Genomic DNA, 15,465 nt, shown 5'->3' on the forward strand with positions numbered 1-15,465 from the left:
GGAAGAAAATTTTAGCTCAGTGAAGGTTCAGTGCAGTCAACTGATACATGAGGCAGAGCTCTTTGGATGCATAAAATAATAACTACTTGCCAGCAAAAACATTTTGAAATCAACCTCAGTATACAGTAGTTAACTGAAAATCATCAGGGCTTCATTTTCTTCTTGAGAGATTACTCTAACACAGTGGTCTCCAACCCTGGTCCTGGAGAGCTACAGGGTCTGCTGGTTTTCATAGTGACTCTGCACTTGAATCAATCAATTAGAGCAGTTGATTACACAGTTAATTCAACTCACGGTTATGCTATGATGATGTCCTGGGTCTCAATTGGGTGCTGATTTTAAGGTGAAAACAAAAACCAGCAGACCCTGTAGCTCTCCACGACCAGGGTTGAAGACCACTGACACAGGCTAAAAAGTCAGCTGATTCTGCTTTCTTGGCTAGAACTATATTGTGGTAAAATTTCCCAGTGGATCACCACCCATGGCAGGGCTGCAGAAAGAACTCCGGTCCTGGAGGATCGGTCTGTGTACTGGTTTTTGTTACAACCAATTACCTCAGTTTCTGTTTTCTGACAGCTCTGTACTGTAAATTATGCTGGTTCACTTCTGTACTTGAGCTCAGTAAAATATTTAGGATGCACTTGCAGTCTGTTGCTGTGGCTGGTGCTTATACAAATGTCAGATCAAGATGTGATTTAGCTAAATCATTAAGAGCAGAATTTGGCACAAAATCCCAAAAATGGATTGGCCCTTGTTGTTTTCCCCTGACCTATGGTGAGATCAGTTCTATTCACTCTTGCGCTTGGAGAACCTTGCCGTGCCCTGATTTTCATCATTAGGCCACTCAGCATTTAATTGATTAATTAAGAATCAATTGATTACACATTTGAAACACCTTACCTGGTATTCTTGTGCGTGAACCTGAGGTTTGTCTTGTGAATGGCAGTGCATGAGATGGTCATAGACAATCGATAGTTTGAATCATTTCCAACGGTACATTGTCTACATCCCTACTACAGTACCACAGAGGTAAAGTATCATTTGAGCATTTATAAATATTTTCCTCATCGATTCTAACCGTTTTAACAACTGTTTTCCAGCTAGCTGTGGAATTGTGCTAGCGTTCCTGCCCATCCCCTCGTGTGGCTCTGATCAACGATAATTTGCCGCATTAATATCATATCATGTTTTAGTTGGTTGTTCATAAATAACGGTGGTGTTTTGTTATGCATAGGTACTGTAGATATGGCTGTTCTATCGTCATGTGATGACAAAAATTTACTGATAAAAATACCACGTCTCCCTTTTATCATTAGAAAAGACTATTTTTCCCAGCGATCTGTCTTGTATACCTACAGCAATAACGGGGCAATGGCAAACGCAACAGACCTGTTTGAAGTTTAATGAGTTTCTCTCCATTAAAGTGTATGTTAAAATGTAGCCCACATAATACGTTTCATAAGATTATGTTGATTAATAGGCTATATATGCATTTATTGCTAGATTAATTTGTAATTAAATCGCATTAAACTACAATGTAAAAAATAAAAGTAATCAGCAACATTTATGGCAAAATAAGAAATAAAACTCAATTGTCGTGTACGAAAGGGAACAGTGAACACATTAAAATGTGTTCCATTAAATGGGCGACATTAGCCTGTATTATGTTGCATTTCCTTTGACGGGTTTGAGTTTACACCAAATCTAGTTTTAATTCGGTGCAAATAGCCAAGTGTGAAAGAGTAGGCTAATGAATTGTCGGTAATCGCTACTCAGTGTGACAATTACTTTTTCCTTTTTTCGTACTGACAATTCAGACTGCACTTCTTTGTAGGCTATATTACCTTCAGCCTTTGGAGAGACTTTTTTTGCCAGTCATTCAAGTAATGACCAAGAATCGACAAGGTTGAACACAGCTGGTCTCGCCCCGTCAGTTTTGGGAAGTTTTCTTTGGGTGCGCGTGCATTAGCTCCTTTAGAAGACGTGCCAGGTATATCCACATCTGTTGCCACCAGCCACATTCAGTTGCCATGCAGGGCTGGGGTACTTGGCATTCAAAGGAAAAGCAGCATGTCCCACAATCAATTTCTTTTTTTTCTTTTTTAATCTCAACAATATACGTGAGTTAATGTTATAACTCATGTTAATTCTAAGGCATTTTGATTCGTTTATTATATTCAATCAATGCCTACATCGAATGCCTTCACTCATGGTGAAACTTTTATAGTCTACATGCTTTTATATTTTCAAAAACTAGTATAAACAAAAATAACTTGCGTAAACTTCCAGTAAGGTAAATACTCATTTTCGACCACGACAGTCTATCCTGCTGCACAAAATCGTTATCCTTCTTTGAACCGTATTGGCTATGATTCGATTTGAATTCACGCTGATTGGACGGTCCTCTTGTCAGCCTGAGCACCCTACCCTATGTTTCTCTATCACGTTGTTTCCTTGGGACCGACTGCCTCTTGCTCAAAGATGCTGATAAGGACACGGTCGTAGCATCAGCACCACGTATCTCGTAGGGTGAAGACAATGAAATTGGTGGAATGAATATATTTTAACGTTCTTGCTGGATCGTTTCGAATTCACAGTGCCTGCAGAGCGGCTGACGCATGGAAAACCTATAGAGACGCCGAAGACGGTTTCGGTATTGCCTTCAGACCAACAGTTATTTTTATTATGTGACTGCTGCGTATCAAGGTGAGTCGAGTCGTGACACTTATACTTGTTACTGAGATTTTAAGGAGAGTTTTTTGTTTTAGAAATGGCTTTGCTTCTGTCGTATTGCGCGCGTCTACAGTAATGCTATGTTGAAGGACTTTGCACCTGTGCTGCGTGGAGTACTGTTGGTTATGCTATGATGATTTTATACCCTTATAGTATATCGAATGATTCCGTATTTGTCATTCTTTCATTATGCGTATGACTGAATATGGCAATGTTAGTTACACCTCGGAACGATTATAACTATAAAGTACTTTGTCACGTTAAAGAGTAGGTTATCAAGGCTTCGGCATGCAGTCATTCCAGAAATTGCAGGAGAGTGTTTGTTTGCCGCGTTATTTTGGCTACAAAATAAGTAATACGAAGATCTGTGAGATGCGCTACTGTGTTGCTGTACGCGAATCTACAGTATATTATAACCCCGCAAATATATACGTTGGACCGTTAAAGCTAATTTATTTGGGAATATATTCAAACATCAAATTCAAGTTAACTATTTATGTTCATGTTAGACTGGGATAATAGGGATCTACAGTAGCTGTAGGGCACATTTATTTTATGTTTAAACGTTCATCGTTCCAGATGCGCTAACGTTTTGGGTCGTCATCCTCCGTTCGTAACAATATGCCAGCGTGTGCGAACGCACTGGGAATGTTATGCCAAGGTGGTTACCTTAACATTTCGTAAATAGTATTCCGAAGAAACTTAGCAAAACCTGTATCATATGATTTGTTTTGAGTATTGTCTTAGGGGGGAACGGTGCGTTTCGTATATTATATTGTCAAAGTGTAATCTGTATACGCGATTTTAAAGTGAATTCCGTTTTCCACTAATGCAAATTGTCGGAAATGTGGTACACAACAGTTGGCTACTTATTTAATGAGGGGGGAAAGCGAACATTTTCTGAAAGCGTACTGAAGACAGCGAACTCTTTGTCCAACTGCCATTCTTTAAAGAAGGGAAGCTTTAATCAAGAATGTGATTTGGTCTTTAGGTTGCTACTGAAGGGCTTTCAGTCCTAGCCTTTGGCGAAAATGACGGGTTTGCATTCCGGTTTTTTTTTTCCCGCTCTTGACTCTTTATCATCGTTTTCACTAAACGCATTTATAGAATTTCAATATTTAAAGACAAGAAAATAAAGGAAAACTATTAGCCAGAAGATATACGTAGGCTACGCTTTATTAAAATGTTTGGTACATTGGTTTTCACCAGACCACCAAAAGGCATATTGATGTGAAAGGCGTTTCCATTAATAATTTAAATCTAATTGCCCGAAACTTCCTAATGAAGTATGCGTTTGACTTGCATTTGTCCAGTCGTATGATTTCAATAATGTTTTCTTAAATCTCAGTATTACAAATTAAGTTTAATTGCATAGCATTTGTATTCATTTTGCTCTTAAAATTCACTTTACATGAAGTACACTACTATTCATTGAAGTACTCATTGCTCGATAATAATGTACATTTATCACAGAAAATCCAAAGGGCAGCATTGTACTGATATTTCAGCCTGAATTTACCATGAAAACGTCTTGCAAGGAGAATTTCATGTTAAATGTGTGACAGTTTCTGCTCTGTGCTTGTCTGCTTGTTACCTGTTTTGAGAATTGTCTCATTGTTTCCTAATGGCTAAGGCAGTAATGGTTCATCAGAAATGAAGTGCACCATGTTTTAAACTGTGTTTAGTCTGTAGCAACTGCAAACTTTGAGCTGCTTATTTCAGTTTTACTACTATGAGTAGTCATGCTCCCTAACTGAAAAGGGTTGTAGATTTTTGATAGTATCAAAGATTGTATTGAATTGAGCATAGCTGTTTCTCATATTTTACAGTTGGTTTAAACTAGAGACATCTTGGCATTCAAGTAGTGTCATCTGTTTTGAAATTCAGTATACATTAACTGTCATAGCTTACTGTTGAGATGGAGCTGATTATTTTTAAGGATGGTGGGCTCTGTATTCAAGAAAAGGGTACATGTTTCTCTGCAGGCACATTTGGCAAGATGGTGGGGGGTGGGGGCAGAGGGGCACGAATAATTCAATGTAGGATAACACTGCCTTCCAATGTCAATACATTTTTCAATTGTATGAATGCTCCTTTGGCATATTTCACTTTGCTAGATGAAGATTCCGTACATGGCTGTTCAGATCCGGCAGTGCAGCCTATTGTTAGACCAGCTAAACTCCAGCCAGTCATATTGTCTCATTAAACAGGGCACTGGCATCCTTTCCGTCCCATATCTGTAACGCACAGCGCATTAATTGCGCAATCCATTAGCGGCTGTTCATTTACGGCTGCTTAATTATACAGAAACGATGCTGTTTAATAGCGGAGCTGAGAGAATGTTAGCGGCATCTCGGCAATGGAGAATGAGTCTGAGGAGACTCGCAACATTATACCATGGGTGCTGCTAATGCAGTGCCATTTGGGATGATGATGCTGTCCAACCACATCTGCAAAGGATCTCTTTGGAGCTGAACAGGAAGTGGGAACATATACATAGTCAGATTTATCGTGCAATAATTGCATGTGGATTAGTGACAACATGACCATAACTTCACATTCACACACAGGAACATATGTGGGGTGGCAGTGTAGTATAATGGGTAAGGAACTGGTCTTGTAACCTAAAGGTTATAGGTTCGATTCCCAGGAAGGACACTGCTGTTGTACCCTTGATCAAGGTACATAACCTGCATTGCTTCAGTATATATCCTGCTGTATAAATGGATGCAATGTAAATGCTATGTAAAAGTTGTGTAAGTCGCTCTGGATAAGAGTGTCTGCTAAATGCCTGTAATATGAAATGTTTCATATTTTTTGGGAGGTATTTCTTTGATACACAGTAATGACTGTGGATCCAGGGGTCCTATTTTGGAGTAAGAAGCTTGTGGGAGACACATTCACAGTTTGTTAGTATTGACAGTATTTTGGAACAGCGCAAGATTAATCCGATTTGGGAGCATGGATTGGCACAAATGCATGTGTTTTTTAATAACTGACTGGTCAGACCAATCTGCTATGAAATATTGGTTCCCCTAAAAATCAGTGCGCTCTATGCTTGACTTCCTGATAGGAGGCTATTGTGGGGGGCGGGAGGGAGGGAGGGAATGTGATTTGACTGGTACAGTATGTAGTGGAACCATATTCACACTGGCACTACTACAGTAGCACCATCATATACAATCTGTTATAGCAAAATACTCACTCTATATATGTTCCACAACTCGAAGTATTTGGGGCCCAAGATGTAGCCAGAAGTTTACCTGGATAGATCCCAGTGTTGTACATTTGAGAAACCTGAGTCTACCCTTCTTGAGTCTACGGGAAAATAAAATGTGTGAGGAGGGTCTAATATTTAAAATAGATGATGGAAGCTTATTAAAACCATTTATTTTATTAGATTTATCTGTAAGTACCTTTAGTACTATACAGTTCTTCTCTAAAGACACTATTTTACCACTCAGGTCACTCATAGATCACATACTGGGCAGAGACCCTATTTTATCTGTTAGTGTTAAACGTGTTCTGTCACAGTTGATTTTTACTCTGTGCACAGTGCAGCTCCCCAGTTACAGCGTGATTCATGCCCATCTTGAGTGACAGGCAATCCCTTGGTTACTGTTCGTCTGCAGACTTACCGGAAATTCCAGAGACAAAGGCTGACCCCCCCCACCCCCAGCAGAGAGACCCTTCTAAAATTACAATATGACTGCTCTCGTTCCAGTAATCCATGGCTGGTATGAGAGAATATTTGGCTGAAATCTTAATTTCATAATGTCATTCTCTGTGCATACTATCCCTTCATTCCGAAGCCAGTGCATTTGCACAAATGTCTGAAATGTAGAACATGGCATTGAGCCTGTGCATTGAGCAGAGAGTGGGGTTTTTTTGTCTTTGAAAGGCTATATTGACCACAAGTGATAATTTATTTAATGCTAGCTTACTGATTGTTCCCTGAGTGCTCCAATGCATACAGATTGCTGTTTGACCAACACAAAGTCCAAATGAGAGCGGCGTGCGGGAGAATTCTCTCTGGGAAAGGATTAAAGTGGCATGTGTTTAAAAACATTTCAATACTTTCTGTGCTAATTATTCTGTGTAAATGGTTCTACGCTGAACCTGTTCTGCCCCCACGTTGTTCTTAAATTAAAGAGAGGAAAGCTGAAATTCCATCAGGAAACGTATTGCACCAATTCAGAAGTTTGCCCCCACTTGTATATATTCATCCGTGTTCAGTCACGGTGCATTTTACACAAGACTCCCTTAAATTGGCGCCCACGAAATCTCACTTCCCTGACGGACTAGTCGGCTTCAAATTGGGCTCACCCAAAATAAACTACTCCCCTCTGGCAGACAGGCAAGCTTAATTTCCAGCCCTGATGACAATAATAGTAGTAGTAGTAATTATGATGATGATGATAATAACCATCACTATCAACACTTAACTGTAAATGTTGCGGTTGCTGCCCACCTTGCAGAGTATGGGTTTAAACGTGTTTATAGGGGAAACCAGGGTCAGTTGTGCCCCAGGGTCAGTTGTTCCTCATTGTTTTCACACACTTTTTTTTTCTTTTTCAATAAAAAACACGCTGAAGTGCTGCTAATAATTTTTTACTCGTTTTGTCGCATCCCCTTCTGGGTCAAGACACCAGTGGCAGACGAGTATCTCCTTATGGCAAAATGTCCTAAGTTTACGAGGGTAATATTATTCTTCTTTTTTAACATTAACCCAATTTTTTCAACTAACATCCTGTGTTTAGCTGTGAATTAAACATAAGGCATCTTATTTCAGACTGTAATTTGTTGATTATCAGTAACGTATGTGCCTGACTGTCAGAGTTTTAAGCAGAAGCTAAAATGAGTCACGGCTAAATGAACTGTTAACTTATGACTTCATTTTTTTTTGTCATTTAAAAAAGACTGTCGCATTTAGCCAGCGTCTGCCATTTCAGATAGTGACCTAATTTATGTTTTATGGCTTCCACTCAGCGCCTTTTGAAAAAGTAGCTTTCATTTAGTTAACTGCTTTTGTCTTATTGGTCGCCGTGCTACAGTTTAACTACATCCAATCACCTGGATGCAGGAAACAAAGTCCTTGAACTACAACTCCCAGACTCCCCACTTTAAATCTCCCTATTTTTCAGATCCCAAGCTTGGCACGCATGCAGATAAAGACCATACACGTTTTTTATTTATTTGTTTTAATCATTAGGATGCCCCCTAGTGGTTGAGGGGCCCTGAGCAGCTGCTTGCGCTGCTTATTGGGTCGGGCCGGCTCTGGTACTAATGCAGCACCATCTATTTCCAATGTGCCCTCAGTGATTTCATTCTGGGACCGGGCCTGGCAAGGCAGCTTAAATCTTATGCAGAATCCCACCTTTATTAGATTGGGTTTTATTCAAATCCTCTGCTTCTTCCTGCACATACTCTGTGGGAACGTGTGAAATGTACAGATTTTGCTCTGGGGTAGCAAATACACTCCTTGTGAAGGATTCTAATATGCAGAGAGACAGTTTTAATAAGCCGCCCCCCCCTGTTTTGTCCCCATTTTGGAATGCTGAATCATATAATGTAAGGCCCGTGCTGTGTTCGCCACAGTCAAAGCAGAACCGTGTAGGCAAGCATGGTCCTCTCCTCTGCAGCGAGTGATGTCCACAGCTGCTGCTTTTCACACTGAGACCTTCCAGCCAAGCTCGCACGGACACGCATCTGAGGAAGACTCTTCATGCGCGGCTTCAGCAAGCCGGTCATGAGCACCCGATCAACCGGTGGGGGTTGCAACGGGTGATTACCTGCATATCTCGGCTGACCGAACCCTGGGCAATGCTACCGCCAGTTAAATGTCTCCCTGCAGAGTCGTAGTCAGCACTTGCACTGCCTGGATTTGACTGTCTGGGGCTCACTAATGCTCTTGAGCAGTGCCTTAACAAGATGAGCCACCCAGCAGCACAGAGAAGTGGCCCGTTATGTTTGCTGTGTTGATGCAAATTCAGACTGAACAGCTTGAGTTGGAAAGGGTTCATTTATCTCTTGCGTGTCTGTGCATGCAAGAGAAACAGCACACTTTACTGCAAGTACACTTTTTTTTTTTTTTGCAGTTTTAGACACCCGACCCATTGTCATTACCAATGATACCCCCGTACCGTTTCAATTGCCCCATTACCCTTCCCTAAACTGTGTCCTTGGTTTGGATCAAATTTGGAAAATTTCATCAGAACATTGTATCTGAAACTATTGCATTTGAACTTGGGCTCCAGAGAGGAGACTGGACCTGGTTGTAACAGAGGTGATTTTGGCACTTACATTTTCTTTTCTATTTCCATTAATGTAAGAAAATAGTTTGTGGAGATGGGCAGGGGGAAGGAGGGATGATAGGACACATATTGGAAGAACTCTTTTGAAAAATAAGTGGTGTTATAGTGGTAGGGGTTTTCTGGAAATTTGTCTCCCGATTTACGTTTTTAAAATAGCTTGTGGCTTTACCAACATGGTAACCGAGGAGACTCTCTCCCATGTAGTTCAGTTTGTATGTTTTTCACCGTCTGGTTTCCTGCACTTAGTTACTAATCATAGAAGAGGTTTTATTGTTATTTCATTGTAATTTTTTTTCTCTCGCCTGATTGGCAAATTGGCTGCATTCAGCAACGCTGGCTTAAGTGCAGATTACAACACAGTAAAGTAAGTTGTATGCGTGGGCACAGAATTTTGCTGTCATTCAAAACTCAGACATTTGTCAGATTCATGATTGAGCTAATTAAATAGCTAAGAGTAGGATTTGGGATGAAATCCAGAGACCAGTACACCTCTGCTTGCCACCCCTGTCCTAGGGCAGTGCTTGTGGTGCTATTGCAGACATTGTCTGATTGAGGTCAAATGATGTGTGCTGTGAGGGGATGGAGCCCCTTGGCTTCAGAGTAGTAGTTTGCAGCCCTTCTCTTTTGTGTGTCTTTAACAGTCAGGCACTGTGTTAAATCTACCATTTAACTGGGTTCTCCATAGTTGAGACGCATTACTGTGCAATTGGACAGAATGTATCTTGATTTGTAATGTCGCCTAATGCCACTTATTAAAGATGAAATCTTACTCACCAAATGCATGTATTGGCTAAATATTATGCATTTATATTCTGTGCAGATATTCTGCTATTCATTGCTGTGGCTTTTATTAATTGGCCATTTAAAATGGAAGAAACATTTGTATGAATGATAAAGAACCAAGGGCCACAATTTGATTTAGGGTGTCCCAAGGCCACAGTAATAAAAGACATATTCTGGATAAAATATTGCTTTTGAGCATCATTGCATAGGGGATTTGCAAGAGGCTCCATCTATTCTGTCAAGAGATATTAATGTATGTGGGTCCATTTAGTTTGCCTGACGTCTGGGTTAAATAAGTACAGGCACACTACAATATGAAGATGAAGTGGGTTGATTCCATTTTAATTCCTGGCCAAGGCATTCTATGACGGGTATGGAAGATGGATACTGACAGTTTTCACAATTTCAGGGGAAAAAAAGTTAATTGTACTGTGGTGTGAACGTACAGATGGCGTTTTATGGTAGAGAACTGTATTCTAGTGCAGAGTAAGTCTAGGCTTATATATTTGACTTATTGCCATCAATCATTTGGAATGTTATTGTTAAACAAAAGATTCCAGAAATGCTATCAAGTTAATGGAAACTTTTATGGGTATATATTTTTGGGTTGATTTCTATAAAATCGCTGACATTTCAATGCACTGACAGTTTATTGTTTTTTAACTGCAATAGTGAAACGGTTTTGAGTGAAACCTTTTTTGAAAGGTGGTCCTGGCTATGTGACCTTATTCTTAAACTGTTTTTGGTTCCTTCTGCTGATTCTTTGTCCTGCATTCTAGTGTATAACACAGAATTTTTAGATCCTTTCCTTATTTAAAGAAAATGCTAATCCTCCATTTTCCTTTGTACTCCTTGGTTCTCTGTTGACTACAGATCCACTCTGCACTGAAATTTCCCCTACAGGCATATGCAGTATACTTTAATCAAGGTGGAAAAAAGTCTGACAGAATTTGGTTGTGCATTTTACTTTTAAGGAGTTGTGTCCCACAAGAAACAGACTGTCTCACTTCAGTGTTGAAAAGTACTACGTAGACTAGCACTTTCTTGCAATTTCATGATATATCTTTTTTTTTTTTTTTTTTTTTTTAAATGTTTTTTGGGTTTTTCCTTTATTTGATAGGACAGTGTAGAGAGACAGGAAGAATTAGGAGGAGAGAGAGGGAGAGACGCGCGACAAAGTTCGGTGGTCGGATTCGAATCGCCGACATCGCGGCTCGCATTGAGCATGTGGATAGTGCTCTACGGGCTGCGCCACTCGAGGCCCGATGATGATTTTGATTCATTGTTTGTCTTTGTTCAAATTTCTCTTATTCACATTCCCAAATACAGAGAGATTATTTTGAAAAGTTTTGTGTTTTTTTGCAAGGCCTTGAAGGCATATTATGCAGGATTTTATTTTTTTTTTGCCTTACTGTGGTCCTGTGTTTACAATCGAAGAAGTCTCCTCCTTCGTCTTCAGCCCCACCCTCTCACCCCCAAGTACCTGCCAGAGACACAGACATGGTAATTCATCACAAACTACCAGTAAATTACTTCCACCAATTACTCAGACCGGACGTTACATTGTTTGATTTGGGACCACGATGCGGACATTTCGGCCTAAAACCAGATATCTGGCAACCCTAGCTGGATAGCTAGAGGTGACGTTACTTGCAGATGCAACAGAAAACAACCCAACATCGTGTTAGTTTTCATCCTCTTGGTGAACTTCAGCTGACGCCACTGTGGAAAAGCAATTCCAAGGTTAACTCTCGTTGGCCCTGTTGGCTTGTCTTTTTGCTTCACTGTCAGAGCCATTACAGCAGCTATCTAGCTAGCAACAAACAATCTGATCCCAAACCACAGTCTCTGTAGCTACACATCCACTCCCTAAGCAGAAAAGTGTACCATGCCCAGAAACATCCCAAACACATTTTAGAATAACAAATACTGGTAAAGTTGCACGAATTTGGCAAAAGTGCATAAACATAGACATTGCCAATGTATCATAAATATGCTTTAGCATGTTTATTTTATAATATTTTCAAAAGTTTAAAAAATCCTGCGTAGTCTGCCTTTAAAGCAGGCACTACTACAAATGACAAAATCTGTTTTTTTTTTTTTTTTTTCAGACCCTGTCGGTCACAGATGTTCTTTACTCTAGAACTGAGGCATGTACTGCCCTCTTCTATGGGAAATGGATTGGTTTGAGATGCATCAGACGGGACTGTGCAGTTCAGGCTTTGACTGTAATCATCTCTGTCTCTGCCATCAGAAGTGTTCGGGGACCGCTCCGTAACCGTGTTAACCGTGACACTAACGCACCGTGGCACGGCTCCCGTGTTCCTCCCGAGGGACATACAACGTTCGAAGACGAAGCCGTTAACAAAATTAAATGGCCGACCTTGTTTTTTTTGTGTGTTTTTTTCCGTTATGGTTTTCTTTAATAAGGCGGACCGACCCTTTTCAATTACTCTCTCGTGGCCACTTTAATGACATTGATAGATACGTTTCTGTTTGGAAGCAGCTGGAGGCTCATTGATTTCTTTGTGCATGCAGACAGATGGTGGCATTCTGTAGTGGCATGAGCTCAAAGCCGAGGTCCCTCTGTGAGGTCCTGAAATGTGGATTAATTTTCTGGAATCTTCCGGTGAAAGATTTACAGTATTTGATGTGGTTGGATTGTTCTTCCTACCGATATGCCAGTGGAATAGCAATATGGGATGGAATTTGGAAACTACATTTTTGTCTCGGGCTTTGCATTTTTTAATATAGGGTACACATACGGGCTGTAGTCCTTTCACTTTCAGGGCGTTAGTACCTTTTATTCATTCCTTATGCATTTAAACAAAAGCTTCATGCGACATGGTGTAAGATCCAGATGTAACGTGATCCAATTGCAGAAAAAGTTGACACTGCTTTAAATTGGTCAGGCTTTTTTTTAAAAACTGGAATGCTTTCAGTGCCATGATCTATACCAAGGCTCTGAAAAGGGTCTTATAATTAACACTTGGGAGGGAAAAATGAAACGCATTGGAATTTGAAGTGCTGAAATAGCTTTCTGTAAGTGATTATCACTTCAAGCCCCTGGGGGGGGGAAAAACAGGCTTGATTAAATAATTGTTCTAGACCCGGCCTCCTTAGACGTGTCCATTGCGTTTCTTTAAGGCTGGTAATGTTACAGTAAAACGTGTTCCTGTAAATGCTGAGGTGACGGCCACACTTGCGTTTGTAACGAGGCGAGGATTCCAATGTCAGAGAACCCACTGGAACTGTTCAGGTTGATGTGTGCAGTGTGTGTGAACCCACTGGAACTGTTCAGGTTGATGTGTGCAGTGTGTGTGAACCCACTAGAACTGTTCAGGTTGATGTGTGCAGTGTGTGTGAACCCACTGGAACTGTTCAGGTTGATGTGTGCAGTGTGTGTGAACCCACTGGAACTGTTCAGGTTGATGTGTGCAGTGTGTGTGAACCCACTGGAACTGTTCAGGTTGATGTGTGCAGTGTGTGTGAACCCACTGGAACTGTTCAGGTTGATGTGTGCAGTGTGTGTGAACCCACTGGAACTGTTCAGGTTGATGTGTGCAGTGTGTGTGAACCCACTGGAACTGTTCAGGTTGATGTGTGCAGTGTGTGTGAACCCACTGGAACTGTTCAGGTTGATGTGTGCAGTGTGTGTGAACCCACTGGAACTGTTCAGGTTGATGTGTGCAGTGTGTGTGAACCCACTGGAACTGTTCAGGTTGATGTGTGCAGTGTGTGTGAACCCACTGGAACTGTTCAGGTTGATGTGTGCAGTGTGTGTGAACCCACTGGAACTGTTCAGGTTGATGTGTGCAGTGTGTGTGAACCCACTGGAACTGTTCAGGTTGATGTGTGCAGTGTGTGTGAACCCACTGGAACTGTTCAGGTTGATGTGTGCAGTGTGTGTGAACCCACTGGAACTGTTCAGGTTGATGTGTGCAGTGTGTGTGAACCCACTAGAACTGTTCAGGGTGATGTGTGCAGTGTGTGTGAACCCACTGGAACTGTTCAGGTTGATGTGTGCAGTGTGTGTGAACCCACTGGAACAGTTCAGGTTGATGTGTGCAGTGTGTGTGTTTTTTCCCTGTGTTTTCGAGAGGCCGTCGGATTGGGCACCTGCGGTTTCGGGGGGGGGGGGCTGGTGCCGAGCATGTTTAAACCCTGCCCCCAGGGCGGCGCTGATAATCGGGTTTCGCCGCGGGCGCTGGATGCCACGCCGCTGGATGTTTCGCCAGTCTCCGGTCGGGGGTGGTGGGGGGGGGTGGAGCGGGGCGGGGGTGAGCTCGGGACCGGCGGTGCTGTTACCACGCAGAGGCGATTCGTTCTCCGGCAGTCCCATCTGGCCTCGACTGCCGCCTGCCCTTTTTTTTTTTGTCGATTCACTTAGGCCTCGGTTTTTCAAAACATCGGAGGCAATTGCAGCGTTCGAAAGCTGTTTTACCACTTACCGGACCCTCCCGGCCGTCTCCGCGCTGTTTGCTGCTGTGGGCTGTAGGCTCCAATTGCAATGAAGGGCCACCTGTGGTCTGGTATTTCTACCGTTCCGGTGACGGTTTGCTTCAACAGCTGTTATCACCTGTGACCGCACGTCCTCTGGAGAGCGAGAACGAGCTTAGTCCTCCCGTGGCTGTCGCCCTTTTCCCATCCTACCCCTGTATCAGGACTCAATTTTACCATGGCCTTCAGAACCGCGTGAAAGCAGTTCCTTGCATTTACTCATTTTTAACTGGTATGTGTTCCTGGGCAAACGCGCTTCACGGGCAGCAGCCGGAGGGAAACAAAGGAGTTTCGCTCGTGCGTTGTTAGGCTTAGAAACGAGTACGACGTGTTTCGAGCGCCCCACTGTTCTGCCACATCGCGGGGCACGATGACCATTTAACCCGTTCACACAGATTCGCTTGATTGTAGCTCCGTTTTAAGACGGTGCTACAGACGTACGCATTATGTCCTGTTTATGCTGTCCGTGCCATCCCCTTCAATTAGAATCTAACCGAAGCTCTTTCAGCCATTGCCAGAGCCAGGCATATGATCATGCACAGTTTAATCTCTTCTGTTTTGATAGCTCATATTAAACTCGGTCTGGCATTCGAAATCACTCCTGTCATACTTATGAAAACATCAATTCTCCAGTGTAATGCTTGGGCTTTCCGCTACCTCTGCTTATACACATGTTTTATCGGGACCGAAAGGACGACGGCATTGTTTGCCGTCCTTTCAGCCGGACGAGATGTGGTATTAATGCGCAATTAAGTCACAAAATGGCCCAGGGTGTCACAGTGTCTCTGAATAAAACATAGGTGTGATATTCAAATGAACGCAACAACAAAAAGGGCGTGTGCGCATGAAAGCAGAGGCCATTTTCCGGTTAACCGTATTCGAGAACGGCTCGCCCGGTGGCATAGCCGAACCTGCACCGTGTGCAACTGGGGAGATGTTTTCATTAATGAGGTTGAATAATTTTACACGCAGGCAGGTAGAAAATCAAAGATTAAAGCAGCCTTTGTAGACTAGAAAGTATAGGAGTTTGAAGCAATAACTAAAATTAAAAAGAAAAGAAAAATGCTCCCATATCATGGATACTAACTTGTGTGCTTTTGAAATTTTACCCCAGAATTTTGCTCCCCCCCCCCCC

The 15,465-nt window shown here is 42.0% G+C and overlaps 1 protein-coding gene across 15 annotated transcripts in view; it reads left to right on the plus strand.

Moving 5' to 3' along the window:
* The first annotated feature begins 841 nt into the window (after positions 1–841).
* Positions 842–15,465, plus strand: part of LOC135240336 (beta-1,3-galactosyltransferase 1) — an 87,716-nt gene continuing 73,092 nt past the window's right edge. For 9 of the 15 annotated variants that reach the window (XR_010325647.1, XR_010325648.1, XR_010325645.1 and 6 more), the window contains exons 1-2: positions 872–1,029; positions 2,598–2,706. The gene's annotated coding sequence lies outside the window, so the exon portion shown is untranslated. The other 6 variants (XR_010325653.1, XR_010325649.1, XR_010325654.1 and 3 more) reach the window with 6 other exon arrangements.

The sequence above is a fragment of the Anguilla rostrata genome, chromosome 15 (genome assembly GCF_018555375.3).
Source record: "Anguilla rostrata isolate EN2019 chromosome 15, ASM1855537v3, whole genome shotgun sequence".
Lineage (NCBI taxonomy): Eukaryota > Metazoa > Chordata > Actinopteri > Anguilliformes > Anguillidae > Anguilla > Anguilla rostrata.